Source organism: Protopterus annectens, chromosome 1.part1 (genome assembly GCF_019279795.1).
Source record: "Protopterus annectens isolate FY-2018-M chromosome 1.part1, PAN1.0, whole genome shotgun sequence".
Classification (NCBI taxonomy): Eukaryota; Metazoa; Chordata; order Ceratodontiformes; family Protopteridae; genus Protopterus; species Protopterus annectens.
Window position 1 is genome coordinate 992,733,633 of NC_056726.1, and position 24,171 is coordinate 992,757,803.

The 24,171-nt window shown below is 40.2% G+C and overlaps 1 long non-coding RNA gene across 1 annotated transcript in view; it reads right to left on the bottom strand.

The window, feature by feature from the left end:
- Positions 1 to 1,690: 1,690 nt before the first annotated feature.
- Positions 1,691 to 24,171, bottom strand: part of LOC122808511 — a 100,256-nt gene continuing 77,775 nt past the window's right edge. The window contains exon 2 of the long non-coding RNA XR_006365801.1: positions 1,691 to 2,349. This is a non-coding gene — a long non-coding RNA (uncharacterized LOC122808511). The remainder of the gene's footprint in view (positions 2,350 to 24,171) is intronic.

Sequence of the window (24,171 nt, forward strand, 5' to 3'; positions counted from 1 at the left end):
CACATAGTCCTCATGAAGCTGTGTGTAGTGCTGCTAATGTGATCAGAGCATCTTGCATCTCAGGTTCTGCACGTAGTCCTCATGAAGCTCTGTGTGTAGCACTGTTAATGTGATGCGAGCATCCTGCATCTCATGTATATGCCGCTACACGTAGTCCTCATGAAGCTGTGTGTAGTGCTAATGTAATCCGAGCATCCTGCATCTCACGTATGTGCCACGGCATATAGTCCTCATGAAGCTGTGTGTATATAGTGCTGCTAATGTTATCAGCGCATCCTGTACCTTACGTATGTGCCGCTGCACTTAGTCCTCATGAAGCTGTGTGTAGTGCTGCTAATGTGATCCAAGCATCCTGCATCTCACATACATGCAGCTGCACATAGTCCTCACGAAGCGTCATATGTAGTGCTGCTAATGTTATCCGAGCATCCTGTCTTTCACGTACATACCACTGGAAATAGTTCATGAAGCTTTGTATCTAATGCTGCTAATGTTATCCAAGCATCCTGTATTTCACGTATATATTACTGCAAATAGTTCTCTCGAAGCTTCGTATCTAATACTGCTAATGTTGTCTGAGCATTCTGTATTTTACATAAATACTACTGTAAATAGTTCTCTTGAAGCTTCGTATGTAATGCTGCTAATGTTATTAGAGCATTCTGTATTTTACATAAATACTAAATAGTTATCATGAATCTTTGTATGTAATGCTGCAAAAGGTCGCCTAAGTATATGTACTATTGTTATAATTTGATGTGGAGCTTTTCTCCCAGGGCCTCCTCTGAAAAGGGGGGTTGTTTGCATAGATGAACTTTCTTGGTAAACAAATGGAATTAATACATTAAACAAATACATGTTGGAAATGTGATGAGGAAAACGCAGGAAATTGTGATTGTGTTTTAGAGAATGTAATGAATTAGTGGCTTTTGAAAATTCTGTACAGAGTACTTTGATAATAATTTTGGTAAACCAATGGTAACAAATAAGGAAATTATCTTTTTGAGCTGGGATACAAGATCTAAATTGTCTAGATAATAAAAAGTCTTTACAAAGCTTAATGCTACTGGTGATCAAACAAGCAATTATTAAAACATGGAAATCAAAGCTTAAACAGTAATTTTGAATATTGTAAAGCAGATAAATGAACAGGAGGTAGTTTACTTAGCAAAGGGAAGAGTGACCAACAGTAATAAATGGAATTTATAGGCAGAATATATGCAGAATAATGCTCAGGTGGAGTAGCGAGGTTTAAGCGAAGGAAGGAATTAAGCAATTTATCTTTATGTGATCTTTTATGCTGATGTATCCTTCTCTTGCACTCAGGAAATTCCTAGAGAGATCAGCAGTCTCAGCTGCAAGAAAGATGCAAACAGTGATACTTCTGTTTCCATAATAATGATCTAGTAGGAATCCAAAATAAAACCAATATTATGAATGTTGGCACACCTCACCCTACAACCCTATACCTAAAATATCCCCAGGACAATCCTACACTCACAGTTCAGTCCTGTAGATAATCAGACTCCTTATCTAGTTTGGTTGTCAGTTTAAACCATGTGAGCCCTTGTCCCTAGACAGGGAAACCAAATGGCACATTTAGGTTAAACCACATCATTTTTATCATTTGGTTTTCATGGGCTGAAAAGCCTAGTATTGGTAAAATGACAACTACGTTAGGTAAAATGGCTTATATTTGGTAAAACAATTTATTATGTTCTTGGCGGATACAGCTTGGTTCACTGGTGTGGTTTTATAATACACATTTTCATTTTTTTATTCATAAAGAAAATCCTGGTTTTGACACACTGCACACCTTTGATTACCCAGTAATAACAAATGGCAATGTCAGGACACCCAAGCATTTTAGTTAGATAACTTCTATTTTGTACAAAATGGCAGCTCAGTAGAAATCACGTTAACACTTCAGTCATCTCAAATACTTTGTTACTACAGTGCATTATAGGATTCATACACTCTTAAAATGGCTATGCTACATAATACTCTTAGTGACAGTGGTTGTAACACATTCACTATATATAAACCCTAGCATCTTTGTCACACCCATTTGCTGACATGACCACTGTCTTGTCTGTACTCAGTTTCATTTCTTGAGCATTCCGTTTTGCATTCCATAAATCTATCATTTGCTGAAGTTCAAGTTGAGTCTGCTTGCAGTACCACACAATCTACACACACAGCTGCTTTGCTGATCTGTCTCCTCTGACCAGTTTGTTAAGTAGTTCATCTTGCGGTTTTGTTGTCTACTTTATCCTCCGTATTTCTGGGTATTATTTCTCAAGTTTATAGACAAAGGCTTCAGAAATCCATTCTTGGCATTTGCAGATTCTGAGCGAATCAGATAAAAATATTGAATTACTGATTAAGAGGGCCGAGAAATGGATACACAAATATAGAAAGAAAAAGCAGACTTCAGTGTTTCGTATGACTTGTACAGAAATACATTGACAAATGGTACACTTGAGAGGCAGTATTGCATTTCATTGTTTGGGGCTCGAAATTAAATAGCCATATGTGAACGGAAGTTGGAATACATTACTAGAGAAAAGTTGTCATCTGTATGCTATATATTACTTGCTTTGCTGGCACTGCATTCAGAGAGCCCCCACTTTTATTGAATTATCACTTGTGACATAGGCAAACTTTACAATTATATAAAAGTAAATTGAACCATATTAACAAGTTCACATTTACAAATATTGTATGCAATATATATTGTTATATATCATATGATCTAAGCATTAGATAATTATTCAATTCTTGCCTTCTTTTAAACATCATTCCTCCTCCAGATTATTTTTCTTCATGTATTGTTCCTACAAGTTCCATTTTTTCCTATGCAATTTACTCCTAACCTTTTCTAAAGATCTCAATCTCACTTCCAGTTATTTTATCTCTATTACAATATTCACAATTTCAAGTACAGTTGGCTTAGATTTTGATTGCTTTTTGGCAGCCACCAGAATTAAACTTAAGTCCATACTATGTCTAGGCATTTCAGATCCTGTATCTCAGATCAAAAGAATTTAGTTACACTCATTTGCTTGCCCAGTACATTTGCTTGCCCAGTATTCCTGACAGAGTCCTCTGTACGGAATTTAAGTTTGCCAACTCATTACACTCCCAAAACATATATCCCCATTTACCTCTTTTTCCCCATCACACCTCCAACATTTGCCATCTACATGAGGAAAAATTATTTGCATATATACTTTTATACTCAGAGCAAACTCCAAACACTTCCAGGCAATACTATATAGTCTAGATTTTGTAGCGTATTTGGGAGCTATACATATGCTTTTTATACAGATAAAATGGGATGACATATCTACTCTGTGCTCAATATTTTCAGACCTCTTCTGATCGATTCCTATAGTTATAGTGCAGCATTTTGTATGCCCTACTAATTACCCTTTTTAACAGCAACCTGTGTTCTTGACTCATTTAGAAACTCAGCTAGTGCAAGTCTGTCATTTAGGATTCCCCTTATCCCTTTCTCTATACTCTGATATCAATCCTTGACGGGGAAGGCAATCACTAGCCTGCAGTCCAAATGTCTTCTTGGCCTCTTCCTATCCTATTACATTTCCCCCTCTAATTATTTGTTCCCAATACACTGGTTCCTTTGCCAGCTTCCTCCAGTAAATTCCAGCCCTCTCTTGTCTAATCTCTGTCCCCCTAATTACAGTTATCCCTACTGACAGAATGCTCTTTCTCCATTACTGCACCCACTCAGTTCTTAGTATGTTTTTCTTTTGGCTTTTTCCAGTTAGGGGTCGCCACAGTGGAACTCCGGTCCGCCAATGATTGGCAGTAGATTTTTTACGGGTGTGGAGGTGCCGGCTCGATGCCCAACCTTTAACGAAGGCACGCCCATTCTACACGTCTTTGGAATGCCACTCTGCCATGGGAAGGACATGCAGACTCCACACAGAAGGCACTCCAGCTGAGAATCAAATTGAACGGGAGAACCTCTTTCTGTGAGGCAACAATGCTACTGCTGCACCACTGCGGCTTCCACTCAGTTCTTAGTATACTTTTTGAATATAATATTCAGATGACTGTTCTTAAGGATCTGCGTCCAAAATCCCATAAGTTCCTAATCTCTGCTACTTCATCATTATCCCTTTCCACTTTGAACCGTAGCTTCTGCTTCTGTTGTGTACAACAGTCTCAAGTGTGTAGCTCTAAACTGTCCCTTCAAATCAGGTAATCCTAAAGCTCTTTGTTATATTAGGAGGATCAACTTATCCCACTTAACTCTTGCCCTCCCAAATAAAATCCTTCAACACTTTATTATCCACAACTTCTCCTCTAGTTGATAAAAATATGCCTGACCTGTGTATAAAACTAAGGGGACTAAAAACATTTTTACTGGTTGTAACTTGCTGTCCATAGCCGTAGACATGAGCTTCCAGTTTCTCAGTTTTTGTATTATCTTTTTCTTAGTCTCTTCCCACATATCCTTAGCTGCCATAACAAAATCCTTTTAATCCATCCTCCTAATACTTTATTTTATTATGCCTCCATAAATATGGGTATTACCAAACCAGTTCATGTGCAGATACGGATTCACTTCATAATCTCAAAATACTGAAATCTTGAATTTCAGTATCTTGCGACCATGAAGCTGAAAATCCAAAAACCCGAAACCCAGAAGCACGAAATTTAAAATCGCAACTTCTACACTAAACATTTCGCAGACACAACATACATCTCCCTTCACATACACAAACACCTACCTTACATACAAACAGGGGGGGCAAGCCCCCCTGCACCCCCCATGTGGGGGGTTGTGCCCCCTACTTAAATATACTAACTCAGAGGTCACACTACACAGACAAACAAAAACACCACTACACAAGCCACCTTCCCCCTTGCACACACACATCATACTAACAAAACACACAGACATGCTAATGCCCCTACCAAAACCTGTAAAACACAAGCAAACACTTACCTACATTTCCAACCACCCACTCACACACCACAACACCAGAACCGCTAATTCAAAATCTCCGAACTTCGGGATTTTGAATTTTGTGCTTCTGGGGTTTTGGTATTCTGCACTTTTGCCAGTCCGGTCTCGGGCTACTGAAATTCGGGATTTCAGTAGTTTGAGATTCTGAAGGGAACCCTCAGATACATGGCTTATAGCTAAAGCCTTTGTTTTATCTTCATTAATTTATATTCTGAATTGTATATCCTGAAAAAAAATAGAAGTAAGTGTCTCACAATTTTCCACAACACTGAGATGCCCTTTTCTGGTTCCATCAGGTACAGAATTGCACACACACATCATACTAACAAAACACACAGACATGCTAATGCCCCTACCAAAACCTGTAAAACACAAGCAAACACTTACTACATTTCCAACCACCCACTCACACACCACAACACCAGAACCGCTAATTCAAAATCTCCGAACTTCGGGATTTTGAATTTTGTGCTTCTGGGGTTTTGGTATTCTGCACTTTTGCCAGTCCGGTCTCGGGCTACTGAAATTCGGGATTTCAGTAGTTTGAGATTCTGAAGGGAACCCTCAGATACATGGCTTATAGCTAAAGCCTTTGTTTTATCTTCATTAATTTATATTCTGAATTGTATATCCTGAAAAAAAATAGAAGTAAGTGTCTCACAATTTTCCACAACACTGAGATGCCCTTTTCTGGTTCCATCAGGTACAGAATTGCACACACACATCATACTAACAAAACACACAGACATGCTAATGCCCCTACCAAAACCTGTAAAACACAAGCAAACACTTACCTACATTTCCAACCACCCACTCACACACCACAACACCAGAACCGCTAATTCAAAATCTCCGAACTTCGGGATTTTGAATTTTGTGCTTCTGGGGTTTTGGTATTCTGCACTTTTGCCAGTCCGGTCTCGGGCTACTGAAATTCGGGATTTCAGTAGTTTGAGATTCTGAAGGGAACCCTCAGATACATGGCTTATAGCTAAAGCCTTTGTTTTATCTTCATTAATTTATATTCTGAATTGTATATCCTGAAAAAAAATAGAAGTAAGTGTCTCACAATTTTCCACAACACTGAGATGCCCTTTTCTGGTTCCATCAGGTACAGAATATCTGCAAATAAAGCCAACTTTTCTTGACTACCATACCAGTTATATCCTTGAATTTCTGATTACCTTATATTTAGAAACATTGGCAAAGAAAATAAGCACAAATAAAGGGGAAAGAGGATATCTCTGCCTGGTTCCAGTGTTCAGACAACTTATCAGAGAGGAACCCTCCCACTTTGATTTTTGCTTCTGATGCCTCATATACTCTTCTAATTAACCTTAATTATTTTATCTGGAAATGCAAATGCTTCCATTGCCCTTCTCATAAAATCTCAAGCTTACTCTGTTCATAGGTAGGTACTAGGTTATCTGCCTGAAGGAATTTATAAGCCTAGCCAGAATGTGTTGGCTTTCGCTGACCCTTAGATTAGTTCCCTGTGCCTCTGTCCAGCAGAGCCACTGAAGTGATCCCCGGGGTAAACATTTCGTTTCCCATCCACTCGTCAAGGTTTCTCTTGAAGAGCGTTAGAGAGGAGCTCTGCCTAAAGTAGATTGGAATGTTGTTCCAAAGCATGGGAAGTCTCTGGGACAGGAAACTATCCCTCCAACACATCCTATTAATTGGTGTGGTACATCCTATTAATTGGTGTGGTGAGGTTTAGATCCCTAGAGCGTGTGGCTCGAGGGGATAAGGTTTTCTTTAGGTGGAGCATATCCATCAATACTGGGTTGGACATGGCCTTGTATGTCAGGCAGAGATCACCTCTGAGCAGGCGGTATCCAACAGAGTACAGCTGGAGTTTCTTCAGTCGAGCTGCATAGGGCATCTGTGTGAGGTCATTGATCCTCTTGGTGAGGTACTTCTGTGTTCTTTCCAGCTGTTGCAGGTGTCTTGTAAGGTACATCCCAAATGGGGTGTTGTACTCTATGATGGGTCTGATGAGTAGAGGGGCACAATGACCTTTTTTGATCTGGATGCAAACCCTTTTGTGATTAGGTGGGCCACATAGGGATTTTCTAACCACTTTGGCAATGTGATTAAAGGAGATTACTATCTACTTGGGGGTCCCTAGATCCCTTATGTTTTCCGTATTTAAGGGACCATCACTTATGGGGTAGTTTGTGGGTACTTCTTCCAAAGGGAATGACACTGCACTTTTTGGCATTTAGCTTGAGGCCATGATTTTGACACCAGGTATCTGTCTCAAGTGAGACCCTTTTGCAGGATGTCTGTCAGCCAGAGTGTCAATTATAGCCCCTAGTTTGCAGTCATCTGCAAACATGGACAGCCATAGTCCTCCTGTGCTTGCCTGCACCTCTGAGGAGTATATGCCGAACAGGAGGGGTCCAAGATCTCAGCCCTGGGGAATGCCACTTGTAACCGGTTTAGAGTCAGACCTAGCTCCCGCAACTCTCACCATGTGGGTTCTGTCCATGAGCCAACTGGCAATCCATCTTGTGAAATAGGGGTTTATGTTCAGGCTGGTGAGCTTGTCTATAATACCAGAGTGGAGAATGGTGTTGAAGACTTTTGCGAGGTCTAAATAGGCTGTGTGTACCACCTTTCCCTCATCTATAGCCTTGGTAATTGTCTCAAAGACGTCCACCAGGTTTGGAAGGCATGGTCTCCTCTTAAAGCCGAACTGGATTGGGTCCAGTGTTTGGAAGTTCCCAGTGTCTCAGTTAATGAGTTCCATCATGATGCACTCCATAGCCTTACAGACCAAGCAGGCTTATAGGGTGATAGTTCCCGGGTTCTGTTGTGGCTCCACCTTTGTGGAGCAGAATAACCGTTGCTGTGTGCCACTCTATGGGTACGTAGCCTGTGGAGAGGCTGAGTTTAAACAGTGTGTTTAGGTGAGGGGTTAGTCTGAGCTCTTGTAGGACGCAGCCTGGGACACTGTCCAGTCCCACTGATGCTGTGTTTTTGGCTTTGGAGAAGGCCGTTTTAACCAGAGTGTCTAATTTCAGGGGCTCTACATTCTTCTGGTATGGTTATGGGCCCTTTTGTGGGGTGAAGTTTGCAATGAACCTGTCTGCCAGGATGTTGGCAATATCGGTTGGTTCAGTGTATTTTGTGCCATTCTGCACCAACTCCAAGCAGATTTGACCACTGCCACTTAGATTCTTGACATAGCTAAAGAATGCCTTGTGCTTATCTTTGGAGTCCTTGGCAATTTCTCTTTCAAAGCTCGCCTTGGACGATTTTATGAGGGATTGTAGTTTCTTGCTGATACGCCTTGTGCTTATCTTTGGAGTCCTTGGCAATTTCTCTTTCAAAGCTCGCCTAGGACGATTTTATGAGGGATTGTAGTTTCTTGCCGATACTGATCAGGGATGTCTTCCCTTCTTGGGATTTTACTCTTTTCTGTACTAGTTTCCTCCTGTTGTATAGCTTGTTTATGGCAGGGGTCCACCAGACTGGTTTCCTTTTCTTGGAGGATTGAGTCTTGGTTTTGCTTGGGATAGCACAATCCATACATTCTTGTAGGTGTACATTCTTGTAGGTGCATGTAGAATGCATTAGTAAAGGATTTTGCAGCTTGGGCAGCATTATCCTTTAGCATGGAGGCTTTGAAACTTTCCACCTTGGTCTTAAGTAACGTGAAGTTTGCTTTTGAAAAGTTTTTCACAGTGGTTTCCTTGTCCAGGGGTGGGGGCGGAATGTGGATATCCAAAGTGATTTGTTTATGGTCAGATCTAACCAGCGAGGGGTTGACCTCCAGTGTGGAACACAGGTCGCCTATGATGGTGATGACCAGGCCCAATATGTTGTCACCTCTGGTGGGAGTGTTGACCAGCTGATCCAGGGTGTTTGAGTTGATAAATTCTAGGAAATGTTGGGCAAGGGAGTTCTCCCAGTTAATGTTTGGGTAGTTGAAATCACCCAATTAGGGTGTCTGGTAGGACCTTTATGTTTCCCAGCGTTTTCAGAAACGCGGAATGGGGGTCCTGGGACATGGAGGGTTATCTGTAGCAAGCTACAATTTGAATTGCAGTTTTGCCTATTGTTAGTTGCACGTGGATGATCTCTGAAGCATCGTGCTGTGCCACTAACCTGGAGGTGTGGGTATCCTTGATGTATATGGATACTCTCCTGACTTTTGTATTTTGGTCTGGGTTCTGTGACCAAAATGTATGGTACGAGTTGTAGCCTGGTAGTGCTGGGGTGCTCTCTGGAGCCTTAAACCAGGTTTCTGTTACTGCACATATATCGATTTTCTCCATACTGAGGAGTGCCTCGAGTGCATGCATTTTGAGGTTTAGACTTCTGGCATTGAGTAGCATTACCCTCAGATTTTTGTTACTTATGCTATTTACAGCAGTGGGTTTGTCTTTTGAGCCTTGCCTAAAAAAGGCACTATGGGGGTGGCAAGAGCCTTGGCCAGTGTTCGAAAGCCTAAGGGTGACAGGTGCAAGCAGTCTAGCGAAGCAGTATGGCTTGTCGAGCGTGTCATCCCAGGTGGACAAGACACTGGATTCCCTTTGAATGACACCAGAAACTTAACCAATTGTTGAAACAGATAATTTTTTCTTTATACCGTGGTATTCTTGGTGAAGGCAGGATGCTACTCAGGGTCAGGGTCATACCGGCCTGGGCTACGTTATCAGAAAGCTCTTCCATGTCTCTCCATGTAGTCCAGGGAGGTACGGCTCAGGTCATTCACACCAACATGGACAATGACAAGAGTCATATTTGTACTTGTTCTGGAGTAACCTCAGTGCTTGTGTTATGTGGCGGATCCTGACACCCGACAGGCAGTTAACAGTAACCTCTCCTTATTCAGCCTAGTGAGACGTCAGTGTGCCTGACTATAGAGTCACCCATTACTAGTAGGTTGGGTATGTTATTTTGCCTTAAGGGCTGTGATTGTCTGGCACACTGGTTTTGTGAAGTACGTGTTTCATGGTTTGTGTTGGGGGGTGGAGGTTGCTTGGATGTCTGCTTTGGAGGTCTGTTGCTTTTTCAGATTTTTATTTAGAGCTTCAGAGTATGTTTTCGTGTATTTGTTTTTTTTGCCGGTGCTGGTTTAATGGGTATATGTGAAACTGGTGGTGTGATGCCAGTATTTCCCTTCTCCTCTTGACTGTCTGATCCAGTCTTGGGTTGAGAGAGCTTAGCCTCCAGTTTGGCTGTATAATTGCATCTCTCGCATGTATTAGTGTTTGGTGGTAGGAGGAGAGGGTTGTCTGTGTACATGAAGCAGTTGTAACATTGCCTCAAAATGCCCAGATTCACCAGTTGGACTGGAGAGTACACCGGCTGAATGCTTTCTCTGCATTAAACACTCACCAATAACAGCCTCTCAAGCATTTTCCTTTGGAACAGTGGAAGAGTTTCACTGGTAAAGTCTGTATGTGTGCTTTATTATCAGAATGAGAAGCAGAGACCCTTTCTGCTTGATGGCTCATTTTTTGGACAAACTTTTGCATTTCCTCCTTAGCCTATTCTGCATCAAAAATGACTGATCCTCCAGGAAAAAAAATATTCTAAAGATAGCTGGATACAGCAGCTTGAATCTCACATCTGCCTGTCAACATTCTTTGATTACTGGAATAAACGTATTTCTCTTCTGCCTGGTGTACAGTGAATAATCATTTTCCACAAACTTTCTACTGTCTCCAACTTTTAATACTTTGCCTTTTTGCAACAGTTTTGTCAGGATCAACTGTTTCTGCTGGTAGGTTTGCATTGTTGCTAATAAAGGTCTTGGCTGCTTTCTCATGGTCATATTTGGAGCATACACACTGTGTGACCTTTCCTGCTGTAGAATACCGGTCCAGTTGCTTATTTGTGTCTTCATAAAGTTAATACACTGTTCTTTCTAGTTTCTCTGGTAAAGCAGAACATCTCAGATGTTCCCTGTGTGCTCTGTCTCATTTCAAAAAAGTCAGCCTTTTCTTAATTTTCAGTTTTGATTTTTGCAGTTTTATCAGCTCATCTGAATATCTGTTTAAAGCTACTTCTATTTGTCCAGCCTTTTGTTATATAAATTGATATACTGCTTCAGTGTTTCATTTTACTTTTATCAGCTCTGAGCACATTTGACTTTTTTCCTGTAGATTACTGGAAGCCTTGTCTTGTATGAAAGCTGGAGACTGTTTTTGCTGAACAGCTGAAGGAATTCTCTAAAGTCAGTTCTCTCAGTCTTTCCTATTTGATTTTCTTTCAGACTAGCTTAGCGTCTTCTTTGCAGGCATTGAGGCAGTGTACTTGGCAGCTAGTAACTGAATTTTACTCAAGCTGACACTGGCATTGGCTGTTGTTTCTCGGTTTCTGTTTTCACAATGACAGAGAAGAAACTAAGCTGTTGATCAGTGTGCAGCCATCTTAAGCTCCCTCCTTATCTTTACCCTTAGTAAGAACAGCACCTCCTTACTCTGGGTAGCAATTCACATGCAAAGGTTTTCAAGTTATTGATTTATGCTCCCGTCATCTGTCGCCCAAGAAATATTCGACACCCGAGTAGTGGACATTCAAATGTGTGATCACTGAATAATGACTCAGAATGAAAAGGTCAGCATTTGAAATTTGCTTCAATACTTTTAAAAGTATTTTGCACCCCTCACACCCTTACAAGTGTTTTATATATATATATATATATATATATATATATATATATATATATATATATATATATTTTATATTCACATACACACACACACATTACACATATATATATATATATATATATATATATATATATATATATATATATATATATATACACACATACATACACACACACACACACATACATACACACACATACACACACACACACACACACACACACACACACACACACACACACATATATGCATATACATACACACACATATATATATATATATTATATATGGGTCCCCTTCAGAATACCAAAATTCAAAACTTCGAAACCCATATGATCGCAGACCATATGTTCTAAGTTTTGAAATACCGACATTCTGAATGGGAAAATAGCATACAGCACAGACCAGGAGATTTCCCTTGTTCTCGCTGTAGTGCGATCTCTGAGTTAAGTACGGGGGGGGTGCATGGGGGCAAAGCCCCTCTGCTAAACAGTTTGTGTGTTTTTTTTTTATTTTTACGGGTCTAGTTCACATTTTCGAACATTCAAATGTTTTTTTATATTTGTGTACTTTTATTTTTACGGGTCTAGTTCACATTTTCGAACATTCAAATGTTTTTTTATATTTGTGTACTGGGAAAGTCCAACTGGGAACAGCCCATTTTCAGCAGAGGCCCGGGGAGAAATGCTCCACAAAAAGTGACAGTACATACAACATTAGTAACAGTAAATACAGCATGACAATATGTACAACATAATTTACAGTAGATGCAGCAAGTCTAACAGTAGAAACAACATCAGATATGGAACTTAACAGTGATATTATTAACAGAGCTTATGAGAATTAGTTTACATTTGTAAAAGGAAAATAATTCTAGATATATCACACACATTTAAGAATAAAAAGAAAAAAGGAAAAATCATAATACAAATAAGATCATTGTCCAAGAGACAGGCTGAATAATTAATGGAGAGTGTACTTATGATAACAGGAGATCAGCCAGGTGTGTTGCATGAGCAGAGCCGAGCCAAGTGTCAGATACATTTTTTAGTTGTTTTTTAAACTGGTGTCTTGTTTTCAGTGGTTCTAATAATATGGAGAAGGGAGTCCCAGGTTTCTCTGAGATAGAGGAAGAGTATAGAGAGTCTCCTTGCTGTGTTGTTAGTTTTACAGATTTGTTGTAAAGATTTTTGATGACCATAGTGTTGAATGTTAGAGTAAGGTTGCATTAAGCTTTGGAGAGCTGGAGTTTTTTTTTTTGGGTTATTTTTGTTTGTTTATTTTATATTTGTTGACTGGGTTTGTCCGACCGGGCTACAAATGCCCATTTTCAGCGGAGGTCTGAGGAGAAAAGCTCCAACAGAAAATAGAAATTTTACATATTAAATACATGTAGAAATACATTCATCAGTACCACAGACTACTGCATTACAGTGCCACACATTATATTCATCAGTACCACACATTATTGCATTAGTGTCATACATTAAACTGTGGAAGTGAAATACATTCATCAGAGGGATACATTCATAATTGCATATTATATACATAATAGTGCAATAGATACATAGCTGAAATATTCTACTAGTTATGTCTGTGCAGTGATGTACCAAGAGAAGAAGATAAAGTAGCAAGTTTATTGACGGGAAGGAAGAGAGAAGGGAATTAGAAGGTTATAGGGGAGTGTTTACAAGGGATAATTACATTGGCAAGTCCATTTTTCATGAAGGTATTTTTTGTAGCGGTTTTGAATTGATTGGGATGTTCAAGGAATCTTATATCTAGTGGTAGGCTATTCCAGGCCTTGGAATGGTTAAAGCTATAGACTAGGTGACCCATTTTGGTCCTTGCTTTGTAGATTTTTAGCAGGCCTTGTTCAGAACTGCAGAGTAATCTAGTGGGTATATAATGAGAGATTAGAGCTGAGATAGTTGGACAGAAAGAGGATTTGTAGAGAATAGAATGAATAATCTGAAACTGATTATACCGAAGCATGTTAGGTAATTCTAGCCAATTTAGTTCTTGAGAGACAAGTGATGGGATTTGTAAGAATTTTGGGTAGCAAACCTGGCAATCCTGTTATAAGTTGTTTCTAACTTGTTTATTAATCCATAGTTGAGGCTGGTGAGAATTTGGGAGCCAAAAGAAGTGGGTAAGAGGTAAGCATTTGAAAGGGTTAGTTTTGCTGTTTTGGTAAGATATTTTTTGTATCTATAGAGGAGACCTAGCTTGAGATGTGTTTTTCAGATACAATTATTGACGTGTAAATCAAAGGTTAGTCTATCATCAATAGTACACCTAAGATTTTTGTATTGGTGTCCACCTGTATTATTAATTTTGTGACAGCATGAAGAAAGAAGACTTTATGTGGTTAAGGTTTTTAGGGAGAAAGAGTAGTAATTTGGGTTTCTTTGGATGAAGGAGTAAGTTGGTTTTCAGATAGCCAGTGATAAGTGTAGAATTATCCGTGTATTGTATCAGTGAGGATCCAGGACAGGAAGAGTAGAGAAGGTTGGTAAAGATATTAAAAAAGGGGCCCAAGGATGGAGCCTTGTGGAACACCCGTTTTAACAGGAAAAAGAGGGGAGAAAGCCGAGAGCCATTTGACTTAGGAGTGTGAGAGCCAGCTGTTAACCAATATATGGTGGATGGACAGAAGTGTAAGTTTGCTAGTTTAAGGACTGTATCAAAGGCTTTAGAGAGGTTGAAGAGACAGGAAATACGTTTGTTACTGTCTCTAGCTAGTGATACAGAGTTTAGGAAAGACAAGAGAGCTGTTGTATTGCTGTGCATGAGACAAAAGCCATGTTGGGTAGGTGCGAGTAGATTTTCTTGCAGAAGGTAGTGTAAGACTTGATTGTGTATACATTTTTCCAGAATTTTGTAGAGTGGTGAGAGAATGGCTATGGGTCTAAAATTAGTTATATCTGTGGAGTTTCCTCCTTTGTGTATTGGAAGGGTGTAAAATTGCTTCCAGATGGAAGGGACTGTGGATTCTGTAATAGAGCGGTTTATTAAAATAGAAACTGGGAAAGCAAGATGATCAGCAGCAGCCTGAAGGAATGTGGAGGGAATGTTGTCTACAGATGTGGAGCAAAGTTTTAATTTAGATAGTAGAGTTTAAATATAGTTAGTGGAGACAGGTTTGAGGGAGAAAGTAGTGGTAGGGTTACTACTGATTGAAGAGTTTGAACTATTAGGTCTATTATTGTTGGTGGGATGGTTTGTGTTTTGATTTAGTAATTTGGATATTGAGTCTAAAGTAGTTAAATATGTAGGCAGTTTCCTCATGTGTTTTGCCAGGATGAGGGTTAGGGGAGGCTTGCGTACCTGGGTACAGTATTTGATTTACAGAGTGCCAGAACTTTTTAGAGTTGGATTTAAAGATAAAGATACAAGATGGATTATTATAGAAGTTTTTATTATTTATGTGACTTTTGGCAAGATTTCCAAGTTCTTTATATTTCTGGAGGTCTGTTGATGCTTAGTTTTAGTCCAAATTTTCCATGCTCTATTTTTTAGTAGTGCACGTGTGTTTACAGTCAGCCATGGGGCTATGTTAGACTTTATGTGGACTGTTTTAAGGGGTGCCACAGAATTTAAAATACTAAGGAAAGTGGAGTTTAAAAAGTGGACAGCTTCATCCAAAGGGAGTAGTTTTAAGGGATTCCAGTTCACTTTTGATAGCAAAGATTTGAAAGTTTCAGAATTAAAGTTTGTTAGTGGTCGGTGTTTTATAAACCTTTGATGTTTAGCTTGACAGGATGTGTATCTTAGTATTTTTACTGGACAATGATCACTTAGGGAATTTGGTAGCATTGCAGGGTTACGGTAGCATTGCAGGATTATGGTATTTGGAAGGGTGAGAGACAAGAATCCAGTCAAGGAGAGATGAGGCTGTATGGGAGTTAATGAAATAAGTTGGATCAGAGATGAGTTGAGTAAAGCCATAGAGATTAAGGTGTTGTGAGGAGTTTTGAGAGGAGAGAGATACCAGTTAATGTGGACATCCCCAAGAATGATAGTTTCATTTGGGATGTGTTGGGAGATATGAGCAAGCATATTTTGCAGTAGGGAGATATCACCACCTGGTGGAATGTAAATTGCTACAATGGTGATAGTGGAATGGCTATTAATATTTGGGTTTACAGATAAAATGTCAGCTGGGGAGAAGGCTTGGGATGTAAAAGTAGAGTTAGAAACGGTAAGGTGGTTGGAGTGTAGGATAGCAACGCCTCCACCTTTCCTTTTTGGTCTATCTAGATGGTGGATGCTATAGCCAGAGGGCAAGATCTCTATGTCTTGGTGTTGGGATTTGAAACCTTTTCAGTCATTACAAGGATATCAGGAGTATGGAGGGAGATCCAAGCATGTAGTTCACTTACTTTGTTCAGAATACTCCTAGTGTTTATTGAATAGAAGGAAAGAGGTTCATTTGGGAGATTATTGACTTTGGGGTTAGGATTGCTAGCAGGAGAGTGCGTTGGACCAGGGTTGGGATGGATGTCTGCAGCTAAGAGAATGTTTCTGTGGAGGTAGATGAGTTTGAGCGTATTAGCAGTAGGGGGGTAGTATTTGGTTTTGTGTTTGGTAGGGGAGAGTTGGATGTTAGGCAAGTGTATTTTTGGTAAGGGAGTATTTAATGAGAAGATAGATGAAAAAATGGCAAAGGTTTGGTGATTATTTATACAGCTACAGCAATTTGGGTTTGTAGGGGAGATGTGTTTGGGGGTGTAAGTGGATGTTAAGTGATGTGAGTATAAGGACGACGAGTAGGAGAGGCAGTAATAGGATGGATGTAGTTAGAAATGCATAGATTTTACTCTTGGAATACATATTGTAGGGTGTTTGTAGTTAATAAAATGGAGTAATTTGTGGGCCATGATTAATTGGTTGTATGCAAGAAGGTGAGGTAGTTCAAGCAAGGAGAGTTTGAGGGCTAGACAGTGATGTGACCTGTGTAATGATCCAGTAGCAAATTTAGCTATTTTGTTATAGCATGTATTCAATTTATCTTTTTATTTTTTTAGGTTGATAAGGATGGGTGAAGCATTTAGCAGAATTGCTAGTAGGTGCTTCGGGCTATGGCAGCTGTTGAGGAGTCTATTAAAATTTTTTGTTTTTTGTAAAGGGTGCGCTTTTTTGTGAACTTTAACTGGTTGAGATACATGCAAGTCAAATCTTAGCTCATCTACAATGACTCTCAGCAGTTTGGTGGATGGTTCAGGTGTAAGTATTGTGTTGTTACTGGCTGTGACGTGGAACTGTTGGGGGAACTAGTGGTCTGGTGGGTTGAAAGATCATAATTTTTGTTTTTTGGGGGGTTAAGAATAAGTTGGGATTTAGCTAGCAATGTTTCAATTTCTGTAAAGGCCTCTTGCGTTTTGTCCTGAAGTTGTTGCATGATAGGGGCTGCACATATTAATGTTGAATCATCTGCATATTGGATAATGGTAGCAAGTGAGATGGATAAGTTGAGATTAGTAAAAATACTGGAGAGAAGAGGGCCAAGTGTGGATCCTTGTGGGGCCCCAAGGGTAATAGGGAGAAGTGTGGAGAGGTCATAGTGACACTTAACTGCCTGCTGACAAGGGTACCTTGAGACACATGAAGGGTGTATCTTTAGGTCTGAGAGAGCAGTTAGAAGTTTGTTGTGGGAGACTGTGTCAAAAGCTTTTGGACCACTCAAGAAAACTGATGGGACTAGGTTTCCCTCATTCATGTATTGGTTTATGGTGTTGGTAAAGCTAAGTAGAGCAGTGGTTGTACTATGGGATGGTCTAAATCCATGTTAGAAGATGGCAAGTAAGTTATTGGATGCAAGATATCTCATAAGTTAGGAATGGATACATTTCTCCAGGAATTTTGAAAGTGGGGATAAGATAGCTATGGGGCGATAGTTAGTTCAGTTGATTTACCACCTTTATTTAGGGGGATAATGTAAGAAATTTTCCAGATGGTAGGGATGTAGTTTTTAGAAACTCAGAGGTTAATCAGTGTTAATATGGGATAAGATATAGCCTCAGCTGCAATTCTTTTAGGAACTCTGCTGGTAAGTTATCAGTTGCCATTGTAGTTGGTTTAAATATTTTTAGGAGTTTTTCTATGGTTTTGGTGGGGATAGGTTGAAATGAGAAGGAAGTATTATTTAGATTGTTAGTTGTTTGGGTTATCTCTGGTTAGTGCAAGAAAGCTTTCTAAAGTTATTTTGTTAATATAAAATACACACAGACACACACACACACCTCCAAAATCACTGTATCCTGGAGTGAGAAATAACTTCCAAATACTGCGCTGTCGATCTTTTGAAAGGATGACATCTTTCTACTTATTTGTGCTGTCAATCTTTTGAAAGGATAACATCTCTCTACTTATATGCCCAAGATTTCTGGACAAATCCAATAATAATGGGGAGACAAAGGCCCAAAATCATGGTGTTTAAATAGTACTTAAATCATAAATCTCAATGTTTTAATGTGAGAAATCTGGATAAAACCTAAATAATGGTAAAACAAATGCCCAATAGGGACAAATTTTAACTCAAATTTATGTCACTATTTAGTGACTTCAACCCTCAGTGATTTGTCAGAAAACCACATATTTTACAAGGAACAGACCAAAAATATGAAGCAAAAATCTGGACACTTGAGAGGTATGCTTTAAATTTTCTTAAGAACTTAACAGAGTGGCAGGTTTTGGCCAACATGCATTTTTTTTTTATTAACACTCCTATGTGAGCAATAAGGAGTAAGACACTAACGACTGGTACGGAGATCATGAAAACTGGACCATTCGTAAGTGCAAATCCAGAATACCGAATGATGTAGTTAAGCAAAGCCAGTGTTCTCAGTTATCACCTGAAACTGTTACTGCCACTAAATATGATAAAAATAAAGTTTTCATTATTGCTGATAATTGTTTCCCGGGCAGTCTGTGACATTAGTCTGAAAAAAAACAAAAGAAACAAAGAAACACACCAAGCCAGCTGCTGGCTTGGTGCGTTTCTTTGGTATTTTGTTTAACAGTTTGTGTTTTTCTTTGGCTTATTAATTAGTTAGAAAAATTCTTAACAATGAATGCATAACTTGCCCTTCCAATGTGGAACAATGAGAAACATGGACTTTAAGACTCAGAATAGGTTCATAATAGGCTATCTGCCCTGGGGCAATTATAAGCCTAGCCCAATTCTGTATGGCTTACGCCACCCCTTGATTTGAGTATACTGTGCCCTTTTTAAGGTTTAGTTTACTGTGCCTCTGTCTAATAGTGACACGGGAGTAATCCCTGGGACAAACCTACGATCCCCCATCCACCTATCGAGATTCTTCTTGAAGAGATTCAGTGAGGTGCTCTGACTCACATGAACTGGAATTCTATTCCAGAGCGAAGGGAGCCTCTGGGTTATGAACCTGTCCCTCCAGCAAGTTCTATTTATTTCTGTGCTGAGGTTCAAGTCCCTCGAGCGTGTGGCTCTAAGGGATTTAGATTTACTGAGGTGGAGCATGTCCATTAATTCTGGATTTGACATAGCTTTGTATTGTCAGGCATAGATCGCCTCGAAGTAGGCGGTATGCAACTGAGTAGAGCTGGAGGTTTTTTAACAGAGCAGCATATGGCATCTGTTTGAGACCCTTGATCCTCTTGGTGAGGTACTTTTTGGGTCTCTCTAATTGCTGCAGGTGTCGGGTAAGGTACATCCCGAAAGGGGCATTGTATTCTATGATGGGCCTGATAAGGGATGAATAAAGGGGCACGATTACCTCTCTTGATCTAGATGTGAAACCCTTCATGATGAGGTGGGCTATGTAGAAGGTCTTTCTAACCACTTTGGCAGTGTGGTTTTCAAAGGAGAGATTGCTATCAACTTGGGTCCCCGGGTCCCTAATAACTTTCTCTGTACGTAATGGGTTCTCTGTACGTAATGGGTTTCCGCCTATGTGGTAATTTGTGGGCACATTGTTTTTGCCAAAGGGTATGACTATACATTTTTTGGCATTTAGCTTTAAACCATGGTGCTGGCACCAGTTATCTGTCTCTGTGAGACCTGTTTGATGGATGTTTGTGTCAGCTGGAGAGTCGATTATGGTGCCCAGTTTGCAGTCGTCTGCAAACTTGGTGAGCCATAGTCCTTCCACGTTTGCCTGTACCTTGGAAAAGTATATACCGAACAAGAGTGGTCCCAGGACAGAACCCTGTGGGACGCCACTTGTGACCGGTTTCGAGTCTGACATGGCTCCAGCAACTCTCACTCTGTGGGTTCTGTCTTTGAGCCAGTTTGCGACCCATCTTGTGACATAGGGGTTTATATTTAAGCTGGATAGCTTATCTATGATGCCCGAGTGGGGTATTGTGTCAAATGCCTTTGCAAGGTCCAGATAGGCTGTGTGGACTACCTTCCCTTCATCTATGGCTTTGGTGACTGTTTCGAAGAAGTCAACCAGGTTCAAAAGGCAGGATCTGCCCTTGACAAAGCCAAACTGGGTAGGATCTAGTGTCTGTAGGTCCCCAATGTCTTTGTTTAGGAGCTCCATGATGATCCTCTCCATAGCCTTGCAGACTAAGCTAGTCAGGCTTATGGGGCGATAGTTTCCAGGGTCCGTAGAGGCTCCACCTTTGTGGAGTGGGACCACTGTTGCTGTACGCCATTCTATGGGCACATATCCTGTAGTGAGGCTGAGATTGTACAGCTGTTTTATTTAAGGGATTAGTTCCTCTTGGAGTTCATGTAGGACGCAACCTGGGACGCCATCTGGTCCCATGGAAGCAGTGTTTTTTGCTTTGGAGAGGGCAGCCTTCACCTGAGCATCAGAGATGTTTGGGAGGCAGCCCTCTGCTGGGATAGATACTTGCTCTTTTGGGGTGGAGAAGTTTGCACTGAACCTGTCTGCCAGGATATTGGCGATGTCTGTGGGTTCAGTGTATTTTTGTCATTTAGAATCAACTCAGAACAAGTCTGGGAGTTGCATCCCAGGTTCCTAACATAACTGAAAAAAGCCTTATGATTGTCTTTGGTGTCCTGTGCAATTTTTCTCTCGAAGCTGGCCTTGGAGGATTTTATGAGGGATCGTAATATTTTGCTAGTACTGATCAGAGATGCCTTCCCTATTAGGGATTTTGCTCTATCATGTAGTAGCTTCCTCCTTCTGTTGTACGGTTTATTTATGGCAGGGGTCCACCAGACTTGACGCCTGCCTTTGGATGATTGGGTCTTGGTTTTGTTTGGGATAGCATGATCCATGCATTCCTGGAGATGTCCGTAGAATGCGTTTATATAGGATTCTGCAGTTTGGGCCATAGTTTCCACTGGCCCTGGAGCCTTGAAGGATTCCACTTTGGTTTTGAGAAGTGAGAAGTTCACTTTTGAGAAGTTTTTCACTGTTGTTTTCTGGGCTGGGGTGGGGTCGGGATGTGGACATCCAGTGAAATTAATTTATGGTCTGATCTTACCAATGAGGGATATACTTCTGGTGTGGAGCATAGAGTCCCCATGTTGGCAATGATCAGGTCTAGTATGTTGTCCCCTCTTGTGGGAGTGGTGACTACTTGTTCCATAGCATTTGAGTTTATAATTTCCAGGAACATTTGGGCAAAGGTGCTGGGGCTTGAGTAGCGCTCCCAGTCAATGTTTGGGTAGTTGAAGTCACCCAATATAATGGTGTTCGGAGAGATCTTAATGTTCTCCAATGTTTTCAGGAAAGCAGAGTGGGATTCCTGACTTTGAGAGGGTGGTCTGTAGGATGCTATAAACTGAAAAGCAGTCTTAACCACTGTTAGTTGCACATGGATGGTCTCCGATACTTCGTGCAATGCCACTAACCTGGAGGTGTGGATATCCTTGACTTACAAATGTTGAAAATACTGATAACTTTAATTTAATCTCTGTTTTACGTACTGTATACTAAAAGCTGTGGTAACTAGTTAAAGATAACATAAAAAAGCATGAAGCCTATTTTACAAAATATTCACCGTGACACTGTATAATCTGCACGACTTGACATTCAGGCCTGTCAATCATGTAGACCCCGCCCATTCCTGCATGAAAATCCTGGTGGGGTAATGTTCTAATACAAAGCCCGCTTTTATAACTTCACGAATGTGCATCTACCACTTTTTACAACCCTTTTCATTGGGAGTAAATATTAAGATAAAATGTGAGAATATGCAGAGACACACCAATTCTTAAAAATTACACACAGTAATCTGCATGTGCCAATGACCCTATTCGGGCACTGTCTGAAATGACAATGCCATGTTGGGTTCTCTTTTACTTTCACTTTACAAGCCTTGCACACGCAGAATACTCAGACCCGGTATCAAGTCCAGAGTTGGACACCAACAGTTCCTTACAGTCATTTTGGAATGTGAAGACCAACTGTAGAAGCTAGGGGATTATTGTATCCTAGTAACCCACCCCCAGGATGCCCTGGTAGCATGAATAATAAATGACTACAGGTCGGTCAGTCGTGAAACTATTTCCATATGACATCACCGCCATTTGTCATGTCAATCACACAGGCCACGCCCACTTGTGCGTGGTCCTTTATATTTATTTACATTTGTTTACCGGGAAAGTCCGACTGGACATGTCCATTTTCAGCAGAGGCCCAGGGAGAAAAGCTCCACAGTACAATAGAATACAGTACATGAGAGAACAAAATATAGTAGATACAATTGATTAATACACAATAGGTTAGAAATTTTAGACAGTACAGTAGACAGTCATTGAGGTAAGTTTTTTTTAACCAGTAACTGTGTTTACAAGCTTTTTAGTGCAAATCTGTTTATATTTATCTGAACATGCGACACAATTAGAGTGGTATGGATTAACCTGGAGTGTAACATGAGCATAGCCAGTTAGTTAAGTAGTGGGTTTTAAGGAGTTTTTTGAAATGATTGAAGGAGGTGGTAGAAGTTATATGGATTGGTAGTGTGTCCCAAGTTTTGGCAATGTTGCTGGCAGAGAGTCATTTACAAGCATTGTTTTTATGTTGGATGACAGTTATTAGGTTCTGGCTGTTAGATCGCAGGGTTCTAGTGGGAATGTGGGGCTGTATTAAATGCTGAAGTGCTGGCGTTAACTCAGGAAGGTAGTAGAGCTTGTGAGCCAGAGAGAGTTGATTGAGCATGAGTATATAAGGCAACTCAAGCCAGTTAAGCTGTTTTAGGGATAGACAGTGGTGGGACCTGTAAAAAGCATCAGATGCAAACTTATTATGGCAAGATTCCATTTTGTTTAGTTCGGTTTGGCGTAGATTAATTAAGATGGGAGAGGCATAGAGGAGGGTGGATAGGAGAGGAGTCCTAGCAATGGTGATTTTGGTATGTTTAGTCAAACTGTTTGTTCCTGTAGAAGGACGCCTAGCTTTTTATTGACTGATAGTTTTGTGCTATGTGGATGTCGAATTTCAGGTTAATTGTCCATCTCTATGCCTAGCAGTTTAGTGTGTGTGGTTGGACTAATTTGAATGTTTTCTTTGGAGTTGATAATGAAGTTGTTGCTCAGGGGAGGAGATCTACCTGGGCCAAAGAGAATTAGTTTGTTTTGGGGTTAAGAAGTTTGATGTTAGTGAACCAGGTTTCAGCTAGGGTGAAGGTGTTTTGGGTTACGGTTTGTACTTCACTTAGGGTGGGGATGGCACATATAAGGGTGGTGTAGTCAGAATATTGTACTACTGAGGCAGTTGGTAAGGATGAAGATATCTGGTTAGTAAACCGAGAAAACAACCGAGGGCTGAGGATAGACCCTTGAGGGATGCTATAGTTACTGGTAGCAGGTGGGCCAATTGGTCTTTTCAAAGGACAGCTTGCTGTCGATCTGACAAATAGCTGTTAAACCATGATACAGAGAAGGGACTATGAGTAGATAGAGTTGCAAGAAGCATGTTTACCATGTCAAACGCTTTTAAGTCTAAGAATATGGAAGTAGTAAATAGGCCCTTGTTTCTGTGGTGGTTAGCTATGTTGGTAAATGATAATGTTGTTGTGGGAAGGTCTAAAGCCATGTTGGGATATGGAGAGTAGGTTGTTACTCTGGAGGTATTGCGTAAGTTGAGTAGGAGCTATATTTTGGATAAATGTGGTAAGATAGCTATAGGGCGATAGTTGGTAAGTTCTAAGGAGTTACCTCCTTTGTGCAGTGGGATGATATGGGAGATTTTCCAAGAGGCTGGTACTTTGCATTCTGACAGAGATCTATTAAGGAGAATATAGAGACTGGATAGGCGATAGCTTCAGCTGATATTTGAAGGAAGTAGTCTTCCTATATCCTTCATTTACCTAAATTTGTGATTTATTTGAAATACAGACTCGCATAGTTTAAGTTTACAATGCAACTTTTTTGTCATTTCATTCGTCAAACTTCATAATCAACTTTAAATCCTGGCGATATATGATCTTACCATTTCTCCTGTGGGATTGTCACCTTTGCAACTGTCCAAAGTGGGACAGTTTTTGTAGAAATGTGAGATTTTGCAAGACAAAACCTACCCACAGCCGGTACAAAGGACAGAACTTCACTTTTTTGTAAAATAAAAGGTT